The sequence below is a fragment of the Calidris pugnax genome, unplaced genomic scaffold (assembly GCF_001431845.1).
Source record: "Calidris pugnax isolate Ruff unplaced genomic scaffold, ASM143184v1 scaffold506, whole genome shotgun sequence".
Taxonomy (NCBI): domain Eukaryota; kingdom Metazoa; phylum Chordata; class Aves; order Charadriiformes; family Scolopacidae; genus Calidris; species Calidris pugnax.
This window is the reverse complement of record NW_015091519.1, coordinates 58571-75192: the sequence shown is the minus strand read 5'-3', so window position 1 is coordinate 75192 and position 16622 is coordinate 58571.

Genomic DNA, 16622 nt, shown 5'->3' with positions numbered 1-16622 from the left:
GTAGGGGAGGGGGCCTGGGGAGGGGGACAAGGTCAGGGGCTGGCGGTGACTGATGGGACCCAGGGCTGCAGGAGGGGCACAGGGAGCAGAGAGAGGGCCCCCGTCACCGTAGGGCGTGGGGCACAGGGCACTGGGGGGGACACAGGGCAGCGGTGGCAGGTGGGACACGAGCAGGGAACGAGGACAGGGCACAGGGCTGGGCAGAACTGCTCAAAACAAGGTGAAATTGGGATTTTGCAGTCACCCCTCAAGGTCGGGGACTGTAAATAAAGTCATTTTCCCACCGACATGCTAACGAGCGCTGCAATTAGTCACATTTTGACTCCCAGAGCGATAAAACCTCCCCACCTCAATTTTTTTTATGACAAACGTAGAAAAATTATAATAAAGTCTGGCCGGGCTGCTAATGAGTCAACCATTAAATCCCCAGCAAAGGCTTCCCCGCCGCCGTCCTTCCCCCTTATCGACCGGGTTTGGCGTGTGAAAAGTAGGGTTTGATTTTCTAGAGCAGCCGACGGCGTCAATAAACTCTGGTTTTTATCAAAAATACACCTCCCTCTTATAATTTCCCCCCTTCTGTCGCCGCAGGTCGTCCAGCTCCCGTCCTGGAGTCAGAGTCAAACTGGTGTGTGGGGATTTGCGAGGAAGGGAAGGCGCTTCCCTTTGTTTACTCCACTTTCTGGGTGGAAAAGGAGCGAGTGTTATAAAATTAATTCAGTCCGGAGGGGAAAAAAATGAGGGGGGGAAAAACCACCATAAAATTCGTTTGCTTCAGGTGGGCTCCTTGCCTCGACCACCCACTTCTCCCTCTCTGGTTCTCTGCCCCTTGGCAGCAGAAATATGTTTTTGCCCCCACATTTTGTGATTTCCTCCCTTTTTTTTTTTTCTTTTTTATGATTAAGTATCAGCTCCTCTCTGGAGATCAAAGCCAAAAGGCTCTTCCTTTCTGGCTGGTGGTGGTGCTGCCTGCGTAAGATGGGGCCGGCCGTGTGTCACAGGGGCTGGGGATCCTCGTAAATAAGACGACAGAGATGAGCGCGGTGGCGTCACCGGGGTTATTTACTGTCCATATCCTGCTTTTGAAGCCGGGAGGAAATTTGTATGGACCGGAGCCACGGATGCCCCACGTTTTATCCTTCCATCAGGCTTTGAGTACTTTTGAAGGTGTGTTTTTTTTTTTTTAAATTCACAATGGGGTAATTTGCCGTCCCGTCGTCCCTTTTCCTTTGGTCGCGTTTAACGTTAGTCGAGTTTCTTGAATCCTCACCAATTCCTTGGATTGAGCCCGTTTTCCTGGCAGGAGAAACCTCCCTGGGGAAAACTTTGAAGCTCCATCAAGTCAGGCCTTAATGGCAGGAAGGGGAGGGGAGGACAAAGGTTGGTGGCTGTGAAACAGGTGCCTGGCAAAAGGGACCGTCACGGCTCGCGGAGAGCTCCAGACGGATGCAAAGGGCAATATCTTGGCTCCTGTAAAGTCCGGGACAAAATTCCTGTTGATTTTGGCAAAGCTGGGATGTCACCGAGAGGTGACCGAGTTGTCCCGGCGTCACGGGCAGAGCCAGGAGCAGAGTGGCCAAGCCCAGGCTGCCCCTGACACCTTCACGCAGCCCCAAACCTTGCAGAAGAAAAATCTTTTTTTTTTTTTTTTTTTTTTTTTTAAGGAAATTGTACTTGAGAACCACAGCAGCAACGGGGAAAGCAAGGGCTCTGCTTCCCAGTGCCAGGAATTATTTGAAACGTGCAGGATTTTGGCACGTGGGCCCAGCTCTGATATGGGCTGCACAAGCTCAGAAGAAAAAGCCTGTCCTGAGGACATCAGAGCACAGAATCATGGCATCATGGAATGGTTTGGGTGGGAAGGGACCTCAAAGACCACCCAGTTCCATCCAGGGACACCTCCCACCAGACCATGTTGCTCCAAGCCCCCTCCAACCTGGCCTTGAACCCCTCCAGGGATGGGCAGCCACAGCTTCTTTGGGCAACCTGGGCCAGGCTCTCACCACCCTCACACCAAACAAGTTCTTACCCACATCTCACCTCAATCTTCCCTCTTTTCCCTTAAAACCCTTCCCCCTCCTCCTAGGGCTCCCCTCCCTCATCCAGAGTCCCTCCCCATCTCTCCTGGAGCCCCTTGAGGGACTGGAAGGGGCTCCAAGGTCTCCCTGGAGCCTTCTCTTCTCCAGGCTGAACCCCCCCAACTCTCTCAGCCTGTCCTCCCAGCAGAGGGGCTCCAGCCCTCCCAGCATCTCCGTGGTGGCCTCCTCTGACCCCACTCCAACAGGTCCATGTCCTTCCTGTGCTGATCTTCTCAGACAGGGTTGTTACTCATCTCCGGCCACCGTGAGTCAGACCTGCTCATCCTTGTGTCCTTTAGAAACTTGGCTCTTTTGATGTGACCTTGTTGACTCTCTGCTTTTCACTCCTCAGGGGTGACACCTCGGCGTTAGCACAACCGAGGAAGAAGAAGAAGATGGGGCAAGTGTGTGTTGATAGATCTCAAAATCTTTTACCAAGGAATTCCAGATCCATTTTACCAGTGGGAAAAGAGGCAGCGAGTGAGATTCCTCACCCCCCAGGCCCAGCTTCTTCATTTTAATCTCTATCCCACATGAATTTTGGGGTGCCTTTGATTTGACACTGGTCTCTTCGTGCAAAGAAAGGTGAAAAGTGTTGGTCAGGATGGTAAAAATTGCTGTTCCTTCTGTCTTTTCTTTCCGCTGCCAGAAACCTGCCAGTTCAGAACGTTTTTCAGGGATTAATCTCCCGAGAGAAGTTCTTTCTGCTTTGAAGCAGTTGTCTTTTTTAAAAGGTCTTATTTCAGACCCTAGAATGGGGGAAAAAAAAAAAAGATTAATTATTCCCACTGTCAGGGATCAGACAGAAGTTCTTTCTGCTTTGAAGCAGTTGTCTCTTTTAAAAGGTCTTATTTCAGACCCCAGAATGGGGGAAAAAAAAAAAAGATCAATTATTCCCACTGTCAGGGATCAGAGCTGGTGCTTTTGCTCTCTGTGACAAGGAGCAGAACCCCTCGGTGTCCATCCAGGAGCTGCAGTGACAATGAGGGAACCTTGTTTGAGGGGACATCTGAGCCCCACTCCTTTTTTACTGGTGCACGCAGATTTGCAGCAGTTGCTGTTCTAGTGGGGTTTAAATCCATAATATTCTTTAAAAATATCCAAGAGCTTCTTCGTTCTGCTACTTTCAGGTGCAGGTTTGCAGTTGATCCTGTCCGTGTACTTGCTGTTTGAGTGTCAACTGGAAGGAGAGTGGGGTTGGCGTCGTGAGGGGATGGATATGAGTAAGAAAGTGCTGCCTTTCTCCCCAAATCTGAGCTAAAGCAGGGCTTGGAGGCCACGAGCCACTAGAGAGATGGAAACCGCAGCTGTATCCTACCCCAGATGCTCACCACTCTTCTTCTCCAACCAGTCCTTCTTCAGCCTGGGGACTATTGAAGCTGCCAGCGAATGGTATTTATGATTTTTTACATCCAAGAGGCAGGAAACCCCAGATGGGCTTGGTTCCTACCAACAGGGCAGCTCCTACAAGAGAGAATCCAACGCTCGAAAGGCTGGATCAGAAGATGAAGGTGGGATGGTGGCTGGGTAGGAATGGGTAGGAATAGTCTTCACGGGCAGAAGAAGAGCAGGGAACAAAGAGATGTGGGAGTATGGGTTATTCCTAAGATTTTGTGGGAAAAGAAAACAATAATAATGTTGAGGAAGAGAAAGAAATAAGACTAATGGAATGAAATGCAGGAAAGACGCTCTACAGATGGGTGGGGTGTCAAGAGTGCAGAGAGAAACACACACGAGTTTGGTGGGAGGGTCTCTGAGGACAATCGTTTGACCCTGAAAGAGGGGAGATGGAGATGAGATGTGGGGAAGAACTTGTTTGGTGTGAGGGTGGTGAGAGCCTGGCCCAGGTTGCCCCGAGAAGCTGTGGCTGCCCCATCCCTGGAGGGGTTCAAGGGCAGGTTGGAGGGGGCTTGGAGCAACCTGATCTGGTGGGAGGTGTCCCTGGATGGAAAGAGCAACCTGCTCTGGTGGGAGGTGTTCCTGGATGGAAACTGATGGTCTTCAAGGTCCCTTCCCACCCAAACCTTTCTATGATATGATATGATTCTATGATATGCCCCCTCACGGGGTATAGATGTTCCTCTTCCTTGGTTTTCTTGGAGGTGTCCTCCTGGACAGCAGTGCCATGGCTGCCTCCATCTTATATGATTTCTGCTGTCACTTCCTTATCCCATCAGGACTTCTGCAGGTTGGGGGCAGTTCCTCTAATGACAGCCACCTCCTTGCACCTTGCCTGCTCCCCATCCTCTCTCGCTGGCAGTTTGACCGCGCTTCAGACAATCCTTTTTCCCTGTGCTCTGTGCCCTTCTGATGGAAAATGAGATGGGAGAGGTGTGAGCTGTGGGAATTTGGGACCCAGACTAGGTGGGAGCCTGGTCAGAAGATACAGGTACTCACGTGTGATGTGGAAACAATTGTTTGCTCTTATTTATTAAATGCTTTTAGATTCCAAATGGAAAGAACTTTACATTTTTTAAAAGGCTGTTTCATAGAATCATAGAATGGTTTGGGTGGGAAGGAACCTTAAAGACCACCTAGTTCCACCCAGGGACACCTCCCACCAGACCAGGTTGCTCCAAGCCCCCTCCAACCTGCCCTTGAACCCCTCCAGGGATGGGGCAGCCACAGCTTCTCGGGGCAACCTGGGCCAGGCTCTCACCACCCTCACACCAAACAAGTTCTTCCCCACATCTCAGCTCCATCTCCCCTCTTTCAGGGTCAAACCCTTCCCCCTCCTCCTAGGGTTCCCCTCCCTCATCCAGAATCCCTCCCCAGCTTTTCTGGAGCCCCTTGAGGGACTGGAAGGGGCTCCAAGGTCTCCCTGGAGCCTTCTTTTCTCCAGGCTGAACCCCCCCAACTCTCTCAGCCTGTCCTCCCAGCAGAGGAGCTTCAAGCCTCTCCAGTTTAGCAGTACCCATTGTCTTCCTGTCCTCCCAGCAGAGGGGCTCCAGTCCTCTCCAGTTTAGCAGTACCCACTGTCTTCAAGGGACACCTCCCACCAGACCAGGTTGCTCCAAGCCCCCTCCAACCTGGCCTTCAACCCCTCCAGGGATGGGGCAACCTGGGCCAGGCTCTCACCACCCTCACACCAAGGAAGTTCTTCCCCACATCTCATCTCCAGCTCCCCTCTTTCAGGGTCAAACCCTTCCCCCTCCTCCTAGGGCTCCCCTCCCTCATCCAGAGTCCCTGCCCATCTCTCCTGGAGCCCCTTGAGGGACTGGAAGGGGCTCCAAGGTCTCCCTGGAGCCTTCTCTTCTCCAGGCTGAACCCCCCCAACTCTCTCAGCCTGTCCTCCCAGCAGAGGAGCTTCAAGCCTCTCCAGTTTAGCAGTACCCATTGTCTTCCAGGCCTTTTTAAACTCAAAAGCATAGATTTTCAGGCATTTATGAAGTTCCTACCCTTTCTTCTCTTTTCTTCCATAGTAGATCCGAAGTTCCTGGGATCACAGAGGTTCCCAGGATCATAATTGGGGTTGGAAGGGACCTCAGGAGGTCTCAGGTTCAACCTCGTGCTCCAGTCAGGGTGAGCTTTGAGATGTGGCTGGGCTGCTCAGGGCTTTATCCAGTCAGGTCTTGAAAACCTCCAAAACCAGCGATGCACAACCACCCCAGGGGGCCCTGTCCCACTGCTTGACCATCCTCCTGGAGAAAAATGCTTCTCCTCAAGTCCAGTCTGAACCCCTCTCCTTCCAATTCATGCCCGTGTGGTTACCTCAGAGTATAAAGTAGGCGTGAGTGAGATGAGAACCAGGTCCCATGGCATTTTGGTAAACAGAAAAGAAATCCTCAGTGAAGAACTTCAATAAACTCATTCTTGCCCTCGAGGCAACCAGAAATACCAAGACGAACACGCGCTGCGCCCCGAAGGTGAAAAGTGCAATTTTACAGTCAGCGGGCACGTTTACCCAGGTCAGGAAACATTCCAGAAAAGCTGAAAGCAGGAAACTTAAAGGAGGAAAAAAAACCAAAAGATGAAAAGAGACCTCTTTTTTTAAATAATAATTAAAAAAAAAAAGAAGTGGTGAGTAATATATTAAGACCTGCACCCTCCTTCCGTAACCTGAACGCAAATGTCAAGCCGGGAGCGAAATGTTGTGGTACAAGAAGAGTGATGGTTGAAAGGAGGGAAAAAAGGAGGATGAGTGTGAAAGCAAGAGCACAGGAGGAAGAGGATGTCGTTACCAGCAAAACAGAGGCGATGCCAGGTGAGTAAGGCCATTGTTGTGACCAGGAGAGGAGCGCGCTGCGGGGCCACCTGCGTCACGTCACTTAATTTTAACACTCGTTAAACGTGTGCAATTTCCTTCCCCGACCTTTGCCAGGTGAAAAAAAAAAAAAAAATAATTAAAATTGTTGCCTTCCGGTGGGGATCTGTGTCCACCTGGAGTTCTCATGGATTCACCCACAGCGAGGTGGCCTCCTGCTGAATGGGGCTGCTGTGGGGTGGCATCGCTGTGTGCCCTCACCAGCCAGTGGTTCCTCCAGAATCATAGAATAGTTTGGGCAGGAAGGGACCTTAAAGATCATCCAGTCCCACCTCCTGCCCTGGGCAAGGACACCTCCCACCAGACCAGGTTGCTCCAAGTCCCCTCCAACCCGTGGCCTTGAACCCCTCCAGGGATGGGGCAGCCACAGCTTCTCCACGCAACCTGGGCCAGGCTCTCACCACCCTCCCACCAAACAAGTTCTTCCCCACATCTCAGCTCCATCTCCCCTCTTTCAGGGTCAAACCCTTCCCCCTCCTCCTAGGGCTCCCCTCCCTCATCAAGAGTCCCTCCCCATCTCTCCTGGAGCCCCCCTCTTGAGGGACTGGAAGGGGCTCCAAGATCTCCCCAGAGCCTTCTCCAGACTGAACAACCAGGGCAATGACTGTCACCCTGGACTGGGCACTGGGGAGGCCCCACCTCAAGGGCTGGGTCCAGTTTTGGGCCCCTCACCACAAAAAACTCCTTGAGGGGTTGGAGTGTGTCCAGAGAAGGGCAATGGAGCTGGTGAGGGGTCTGGAGCACAAGGAGAAGGGTCTGGAGAACTTCTGAGGGAGCTGGGGGTGTTGAGCCTGGAGAAAAGGAGGCTGAGGGGAGACCTTCTGGCTCTCTCCAACTCCCTGAAAGGAGGGTGTAGCCAGGGGGGTCAGTCTCTTCTCCCGAGGAACAGGCCATGGGACAAGAGGAAACCTCAAGTTGCCCCAGGGGAGGTTGAGGATGGAGCTTGGGAGCAATTTCTTCTGGAAAGGGTCATGAAGCCTTGGCAGAGGCTGCCCAGGGCAGTGGTGGAGTCACCATCCCTGGAGGGATTTCAAAGCCGGGCAGAGGTGGTGCTGAGGGACCTGGGTCAGTGGTGGGTTTGTCAGTGTGGGGTTGATGGTTGGACTCCATGATCTCAAAGGTCCCTTCCAACCTAATCGATCCTATGATTCGTGCCACCGCGTGGTGCTGAGGGACATGGGTCAGTGGTGGGTTTGTCAGTGTGGGGTTGATGGTTGGACTCCATGATCTCAAAGGTCCCTTCCAACCTAATCGATCCTATGATTCGTGCCACCGCTCCATGGACACTATAGCTGGCATGGTCAGACACAGCAGTGTCAGTGTCCCACAGCTCCCCAGCAGCAGTGTTGGTGTGACAGGGTATCGAGATGGTTTCAGGGGGAAGTGGTGTGTGGGGGGAGATTGATTCCGACCAAAATTACTCCAGGAAAAAGTTTATTTTAATGAAAGTTGGTTCTCCTGACCCAATTTGCAGCCTGCAGGCACAGACGCTGGTGTTGGCAGCGAGGAGGAGACGGTGGGTGGTGGGAAGCTGGCAGGGAAGAGCAGCAGACGCTGGGGTTTGCAGAAGCTGAGGAGAAATGTAGCTCTCCTGCTATTCCCAGCAAGAGCAGCAGAGCTTCACGTCCCAAGCTGGCGGCTGCCAGGCAAGTGTGGTGTCCAACTGTCACCTGCTGACTCAGACGGGGAATTGCATGGAAAGAGAGGATTTTGGAAACGTGGTGCCCACAGCTCTGTTAGAATCATAGAATCATAGAAAGGTTTGGGTGGGAAGGAACCTTAAAGACCACCCAGTTCCATCCAAGCACCCCTCCCACCACACCAGGTTGCTCCAAGCCCCCTCCAACCTGCCCTTGAACCCCTTCAGGGATGGGGCAACCACAGCTTCTCAGGGCAGCCGGGGCCAGGCCCTGACCACCCTCCCACCAAACAAGTTCTTCCCCACATCTCAGCTCCATCTCCCCTCTTTCAGGGTCAAACCCTTCCCCCTCCTCCTAGGGCTCCCCTCCCTCATCAAGAGTCCCTCCCCATCTCTCCTGGAGCCCCTTGAGGGACTGGAAGGGGCTCCAAGGTCTCCCTGGAGCCTTCTCCAGGCTGAAGATGTTCCGTAGATGACCCCTCTTATGACTGTAGTGGGTCTTTTCCAGATTTGCAGTTTCTTGCTGCCACTTATTAACTCTGTTACGGGTTATTTTCCCCCAAAATCTACAAACCAGCCTTTTGGGGAAACTGAATCGCACTAGCAGCTGAGTGAAGGTCTATGGAGATATCAAAGAACCCATCTTCAGCCTATTTCCAGAGCTGAGACTCTGCAGGACAAGGGGTAGCTTAAATTTTATTGCTTTCTTTACTTGTCTTTGGGTGTCAAGAGGATGGGGCCGGTCTTTTTTTCAGTGGTGCCCAGGGACAGGACAAGAGGAAATGGGCACAAACTTGAACATAAGAAGTTCCACCTAAACATGAGGAGGTAACTTTGTGGGTGGCAGAGCCATGGCAGAGGCTGCCCAGAGAGGTGGTGGAGTCTCCTTCTCTGAAGACCTTCAAACCCCGCCTGGACACGTTCCTGTGGGACCTGCTCTGGGTGGACCTGCTGTGGCAGGGGGTTGGACTAGAAGATCTCCAGAGGTCCCTTCCAACCCCAGATCATTCTGTCATTCTGTGACTGGGGTATGAGATAAGGGAGGAGGGAAGGAGCGGCCCCTTTTTCTCCCCCTGGGTTCCGTATGTGACAGGGCTGAGTTGACACCTAAGAGTTTGCTCCTCGTATCTCCTTCCTGGGATGCTGTAACATTTGGGGAGACGCTTCCCTCATCATTCTCTCCTCATTCTCCTCTCTGCTTTATCCGTAGAGTCATAGAGTTGTCCAGGCCAGAAGGGACCTCCAAAGGTCATCTAGTCCCACCTCCCCGCAGTCAGCAGGGACACCCCCAACTAGACCAGGTTGTCGTAGTTGTTCTTCAGAGCATTTTCATTATTTCCTCGTGGTTGCTCGTGTTTATCTTCCTTAATAGCCTGCCTGCTTGTGGAAACAGACCCGTGTAGCTGCTGGAAAACAAGCTGTTCCACCACAGCTCCTCCTGTGCCCATCCTGCTATTGAATAAATGTCAAATACTCCATGCTGAGGCACACTAATTATCTTGAAATAAAAGACGTCAAGAACAGGGCTCCGTAGGGGACATTATTCCATCGCTCTTCCCGCACAGACAGCCCCAACCCCAAAAACGGGCTCGGAATGAGATGTGGGATTAGTTAATAACCTGAAGGTAGAAATGCCGGTTACAAATGTGTCTCAACGCTGGAAATTTATCATGATGCTTCTGAAGACGTTCAGATGGGTCATCTTTGTTTAGACCTGACAACATCTTGGTGGTAACAGAGATTATATTCTTCAGACTGATGCATTCCCAGATGGCTACATGTGCCTTTTTTTCTACTCCAATTCTTAAACCTTGCATTTTTGTGTTTTGAGAAGAGTTGTCCAGGCCAGAAGGGACCTCCAAAGGTCATCTAGTCCCACCTCCCCGCAGTCAGCAGGGACACCCCCAACTAGACCAGGTTGTCGTAGTTGTTCTTCAGAGCATTTTCATTATTTCCTCGTGGTTGCTCGTGTTTATCTTCCTTAATAGCCTGCCTGCTTGTGGAAACAGACCCGTGTAGCTGCTGGAAAACAAGCTGTTCCACCACAGCTCCTCCTGTGCCCATCCTGCTATTGAATAAATGTCAAATACTCCATGCTGAGGCACACTAATTATCTTGAAATAAAAGACGTCAAGAACAGGGCTCCGTAGGGGACATTATTCCATCGCTCTTCCCGCACAGACAGCCCCAACCCCAAAAACGGGCTCGGAATGAGATGTGGGATTAGTTAATAACCTGAAGGTAGAAATGCCGGTTACAAATGTGTCTCAACGCTGGAAATTTATCATGATGCTTCTGAAGACGTTCAGATGGGTCATCTTTGTTTAGACCTGACAACATCTTGGTGGTAACAGAGATTATATTCTTCAGGCTGAGGCATTCCCAGATGGCTACACGTGCCTTTTTTTTCTACTCCAATGCTTAAACCTTGCATTTTTGTGTTTTGAGAAGGGATTCATAGAATCATAGAATCATAGAATTGCCCAGGCCAGAAGGGACCTCCAAAGGTCATCTAGTCCCACCTCCCCACAGTCAGCAGGGATACCCCCAACTAGACCAGGTTGCCCAGGGCCTCGTCGAGCCTCTCCTTGAATATCTCCAGGGATGGGGCCTCAACCACCTCCCTGGGCAACCTGTTCGATGCAAAAGGACAAGAAAACTCGTCATGAAAGGCTGTACAAAGAATAAATGTATCTGCTCATGCTGTTAACAAGGCAACATTCCTTTTTTGTGAAGGCGTGTGGCACCGTGACGCACCACAAAGCATGTGAGTGGGCTGGGAACCAGCTCCAGATTGAGACGCTTAAATTTAGGTGTCTCCACATATGCTGGGTGTCTAAAACTCCCCGTGTTGCTGGTGGAGATGGTAGTCAGGACCGTCAGCAGTGCCAGGAGCGATTTGGCCAACTGAGATAGACAGCAACCGGCTGTTGGCTGTCACTGCTGCTGTTCATAGAATCATTGAATGGTCAAGGTTGGAAGGGACCTTTGAGATCATGGAGTCGAACCCTCAACCCAACACTGGCAAACCCACCACTGACCCAGGTCCCTCAGCACCACATCTGCCCAGCTCTGAAATCCCTCCAGGGATGGAGACTCCACCACTGCCCTGGGCAGCCTCTGCCAAGGCTTCACAACCCTTTCCAGGAAGAAATTGTTCCCAAGCTCCATCCTAAACCTCCCCTGGGGCAACTTGAGGTTTCCTCTTGTCTCATGACCTGTTCCTTGGGAGAAGAGACCAACCCCCCCTGGCTACACCCTCCTTTCAAGGAGTTGGAGAGAGCCAGAAGGTCTCCCCTCAGCCTCCTTTTCTCCAGGCTCAACACCCCCAGCTCCCTCAGAAATTCTCCAGATGTTTCTCCTTGTGCTCCAGACCCCTCCCCAGCTCCGTTGCCCTTCTCTGGACACACTCCAACCCCTCAAGGTCTTTTTTGTGGTGAGGGGCCCAAAACTGGACCCAGTCCTCGAGGTGAGGCCTCCCCAGTGCCCAGTCCAGGGGGATGGTCACTGCCCCAGTCCTGCTGGCCACACCGTTCCTGATACAGGCCAGGATGCTGGTGGCCTCCTTGGCCACCTGGGCACGCTACATTCTTGCTCATGTATCCTTCTTCCACCTGAAACTTAGTAGTTTCTTGGATGCCTCTCCCTTGTCGGCATTATCGCTACCTCACTTTTTGTGCACCTCAAGATGTTTTTATTGTGAACACGCATAGAAAAGAACACAGAAAAGACAATTGAGCCGTGCAGACGTACCCATCTGTCTCAGACGTAGCTGTGAAACCAATTTTTCTTCTACTTTATGGAAGTTTATGCTTGTGCTGATTCTGACCCTGGCAAGTCTAGAAGCAAATGAATTCCCACTCTTTTTCTGATGGTGGTTGATCCTAACTCCTCCAGCTCTGATTACTTTGTGCAATTAAGGAATGAGTCATCACCATGACCCCAACCTTAACTGTGACTCTCCCATCACACAGGTTTCCTACAGAAAAGACCCCACTAACTCTACCTGGTTATTTGTCATTAATCTCAGTGGCAGAAAGGAGGACACTCAGGTTCTGTATCTCCTTACGTGTCTATCTTACCACTGTCATAGCCAAAATCCTCCACTTCTGCTCAGATGGGATGCATTTCTGCCCCAAAACTGCATCTCCAGGTGCCTCGATGAGCTCCAAAAGGAAACGGGTGCCAGGACCTAGATGATTTTTTGGACGGATTCAATTAATGGTGCTTTGACACCAGGATCTCTACATTTCTGTCCTCCCTTCAGCGTTGCTCGAGGAAGTCCCCCCGTCATACGGCATTAATTAAAACTTCAACAGAACTCCTTTCACTCAAACTCCTCCTCAGGCAGATGCTTGCCAGCCACTATATATAATAAATTTCCAGAGGCTCTGCCCATTCTTTTTTGGCTTTTTTGGAAAACACTTGTGAAACAACCATTATTATGAGCCCTCGGGCTGAGTTTCTGCGGGTGCTGGTGGTTTTGGCTGCGGGCAGCTGTAAGTACAAGACATTTTGTTACTAACAAGGGATCTTTGAAAGAATCCTTTATAGCTCTTCGAGGGAAAAAAAAAAAAAAAGACTTTGGGAGTCGGGATACTCGGGCTTTACACCTGGGAGTATTGAAAGATTCTTGGACAAATCACACAACCTCTCTGTGTCTCAGTGTCGTCATCTTTGAAATGGGGATCACACTTCTCTGCTTCGTCAAAGAGGAATTTACGTTTAATGCACTTTTTTTTTTTAAGAGCCACATGTGAAAGTACTGCAAATCCTATTCAAAAGAGTATTATCAGGGCCTTTAAGGGAATACTCCCAAAGGATTTTCAGATCCTGCGTTCGGATTCGCGCACTCCACCAGCTCCAGCTGTGCGAGAGAGATCCCAGGCACGTACTCTTCAGCATCTCTCAGTTGGCTGCATTACATTGAGATTTTTTTTTCCCCATTTTTCCTTCTTTTTCAATTCCTTTACGTATTTTAGCCATGAAAGATCATTTAGTGTTACCATCCAGAGAAAAGAGTCAAGGTAAATTCCAGTTCCAGCTCCTCGTTCCAACTTAACGAGCCAGTCTGCAATTAATTTAATGCCCCAAAGTAAATAACGTTCACTACAGACCATAAGGATCCATGCAGTTCCCCGGCCAACTCGCACTGTCCTCATTTCTAAGACCAGTGTAGCACTCGGCAGATTTACAATCCAAAAAATTTGACAAAGTCACTTAAGTTGGAAGTTTTAAAGTTTTAAAGGCCATTTTGTACCTTGACAAGTGTCGATGCTGGTCCTGAAAACCGATTTACACCTTGGATTCAGTATGTACAACCAGAACAGTGGCAACATGTGCCAGGTGGAAGGGCAAGAGGAGATAAGGTCACAAAGAACAAGCCAAGTTGTCACACACACACCAGGTTGGCTGAGGTAGAGTATGAGGTCTATGAGTGTTCAGCTACCGAGCTGTTTGATCTACACTTACTATAAAATCCAAGAATGGTTTGGGTGGGAAAGGACCTTAAAGACCATCCAGTTCCAACACCTCCCACCAAACCAGGTTGCTCCAAGCCCCATCCAACCTGGCCTTGAACATCTCCAGGGATGCAGCAGCCACAGCTTCTCGGGGCAACCTGTTCCAGTGTCTCACCACCCTCACAGCAAACAAGTTCTTCCCCACATCTCAGCTCCATCTCCCCTCTTTCAGGGTCAAACCCTTCCCCCTCCTCCTAGGGCTCCCCTCCCTCATCAAGAGTCCCTCCCCATCTCTCCTGGAGCCCATTGAGGGACTGGAAGGGGCTCCAAGGTCTCCCTGGAGCCTTCTCTTCTCCAGGCTGAACCCCCCCAACTCTCTCAGCCTGTCCTCCCAACAGAGGGGCTCCAGCCCTCCCAGCATCTCCATGGTGGCCTCCTCTGGCCCCGCTCCAACAGGTCCATGTCCTTCCTATGTTGGTGGCCCCAGAGCTGGAGGCAGCACTGGGTGGGGGGCGTCTCCCCAGAACTTTCCCCAAGTCTCTTTGTATCCCTCTCTGCGGTGCTATTTCAGGACTTTTAAGCGGTTCTGTCTGTCACATCACCACTTCTTTTAACTTCAACTGTAAAAAAAATGTAAAAGGAGATGAATATTAAACCGTTCCACGCTTTGGTCACAGGTTGCAATTTTTATTTCTTCATTTTATCAGTTGCTCTGTTTCAATCAGGTTTGGGCAGGATCATTTTTGCCCAAGGACCTGATTCATGCAATGAAATAGCATCATAACCCTTCACCAGCCACGGGCAGAACTGGAGACATCTTGTACCGGTGACAAGAATAACCAGGGAGCCCCAGAATCTGCAAAAAACCATTGCTTATTTATCACGAAGAGCAGTACGTGGGTAAGGATTTTGACCTTCTGCTCCTTTTTAAAATCGGAAAGAAAATCTCTGGCTTCACAGAGCGAAAGGTTCTTGCTGAGCCCGTGCTAATTAAATGTACACTTGGTGGAATCGTTAACGTTAAGGCCGGTGTCGTGACCTCGGGTACCTGGAGGAAGATCACTCCTTTGAGAAGTTGAGATTTTGTGACCTCTCCTTGCAGACCAGCAGAGTCTGTCCCTCCCTTTCTTCTCTGCTACAGCTCTCGGGGACCAATACAGGACTCCATTCATCTCGACTCCCAAAGTTCATTTAAAATTCTCCTGACGAGTGGTTCAGCCCCATATGGACCTCTCAGTTTCCTGAAGCTGGTACCCCTGGACACAATATATAAATCAGGAAAAGACCTAATGCTCATAAAGGGCCTGTTTCAGTGATCCCTTCGTCGGAGGAACTTACTTCTGACCCTAAAAGCACATTTTTTCAGCTCAGCACCACATCCCGCCTGAAAAGGCAGAGGGGAGAGGAAACACGCGCCGCTTCTCTCCTGCAGAAACGGATGTGGAGGCAACGTTAGACACTAAAAACTCATTTCTTTTGTGTTGCTTTTCCCTAACTGTCAGTAAAAGGAAGCAGGCCACCTGCATGCGGTGCCAGGGGAACAGGTCCTGCCGGAACAGCTTTATTTTCCAGGTGAAGGGAGAGGACTATGGAATTCCTTCAGGGCGGTTTGGTGTGTTATAGGCTATTGCCAATCATTTAAATCATAGGATCAATTTGTAAGCCACACTTCACTAACCAAACTAGATGGTATATGGAAAAAAAAAAACCCAAACAATTAATTGAGCTAAAAGAACCTGATAGATGTCGTATACAGCGAGACCTGGACAGGCTGGAGAGCTGGGCAGAGAGGAACCTGATGAACTTAAATAAAGGCAAGTGCAGGATGCTGCACCTGGGGAAGAATAACCCCATGGACCAGGACAGGTTGGGGGGGACCTGCTGGAGAGCAGCTCTGAGGAGAAAGACTTGGGAGTCCTGGTGGCCAACAGGATGCCCAGGAGCCAGCAATGGGCCCTGGTGGCCAAGAAGGCCAAGGGCATCCTGGGGGGCATCAGGAAGAGTGTGAGCAGCAGGTGGAGGGAGGTCATCCTGCCCCTCTGCTCTGCCCTGGGGACCAGTTCTGGGCTCCCCAGTTCCAGAAGGACAGGGAACTGCTGGAGAGGGGACAGCAGAGGGCTACAAAGATGCTGAGGGGCCTGGAGCATCTCTCTGCTGAGGAAAGGCTAAGGGACTTGGGTCTTTTTAGTCTGGAGAAGAGAAGGCTGAGGGGGGATCTGATCAACACCTCTAAATCCTTAAAGGGTGGATGTCAGGAGGATGGGGCCAGGCTTTTTTCAGTGGTGCCCAGGGACAGGACAAGAGGAAATGGGCACAAACTTGACCATAAGAAGCTCCATCTCAACATGAGGAGGAACTTCTTTCCTGTGGGGGTGGCAGAGCCCTGGCAGAGGCTGCCCAGAGAGGTGGTGGAGTCTCCTTCTCTGGAGACATTCCAACCCCACCTGTGCACGTTCCTGTGGGACCTGCTCTGGGTGGCCCTGCTCTGGCAGGGGGTTGAATTTCCAGAGGTCCCTTCCAACCCTTGCCAGGCTGGGATTGTATGATTCACAATCTGTAATTCCCAATCCCATCCCATCTGCATCCCATTTTTTATACAGCTTCACACTAAGCCGTAGACTTCATTGATATATCTATATTGTTTTCTAAATACTTCTCCATGATAAAGTTAATTTAAAGTCTATGACAGCGTGGAGCTGTGAAGGGACAGCTTGGGGCTGTGTGAGGGGACAGCGTGGGTCCATGAAGGGACAGCTTGGGGCTGTGTGAGGGGACAGCGTGGGTCCATGAGGGGACAGCTTGGGGCTGTGTGAGGGGACAGCGTGGGTCCATGAGGGGACAGCATGAGGCTGTGTGAGGGGACAGCGTGGGTCTGTGAGATGACAGCGTGGGTCTGTGTGAGGGGACAGCGTGGGTCCATGAGGGGACAGCTTGGGGCTGTGTGAGGGGACAGCATGGAGCCATGAGGGGACAGCATGAGGCTGTGTGAGGGGACAGCGTGGAGCCATGAGGGGACAGCATGAGGCTGTGTGAGGGGTCGGTGTGGGTCCATGAGGGGACAGCATGAGGCTGTGTGAGGGGACAACGTGAGGCTGTGGGGGGACAGCATGGAGCCATAGGGCTATGAGGGGACAGCGTGCAGCCGTGAAGGGACAGCTTAGGGCTGTGTGAGGGGACATCGT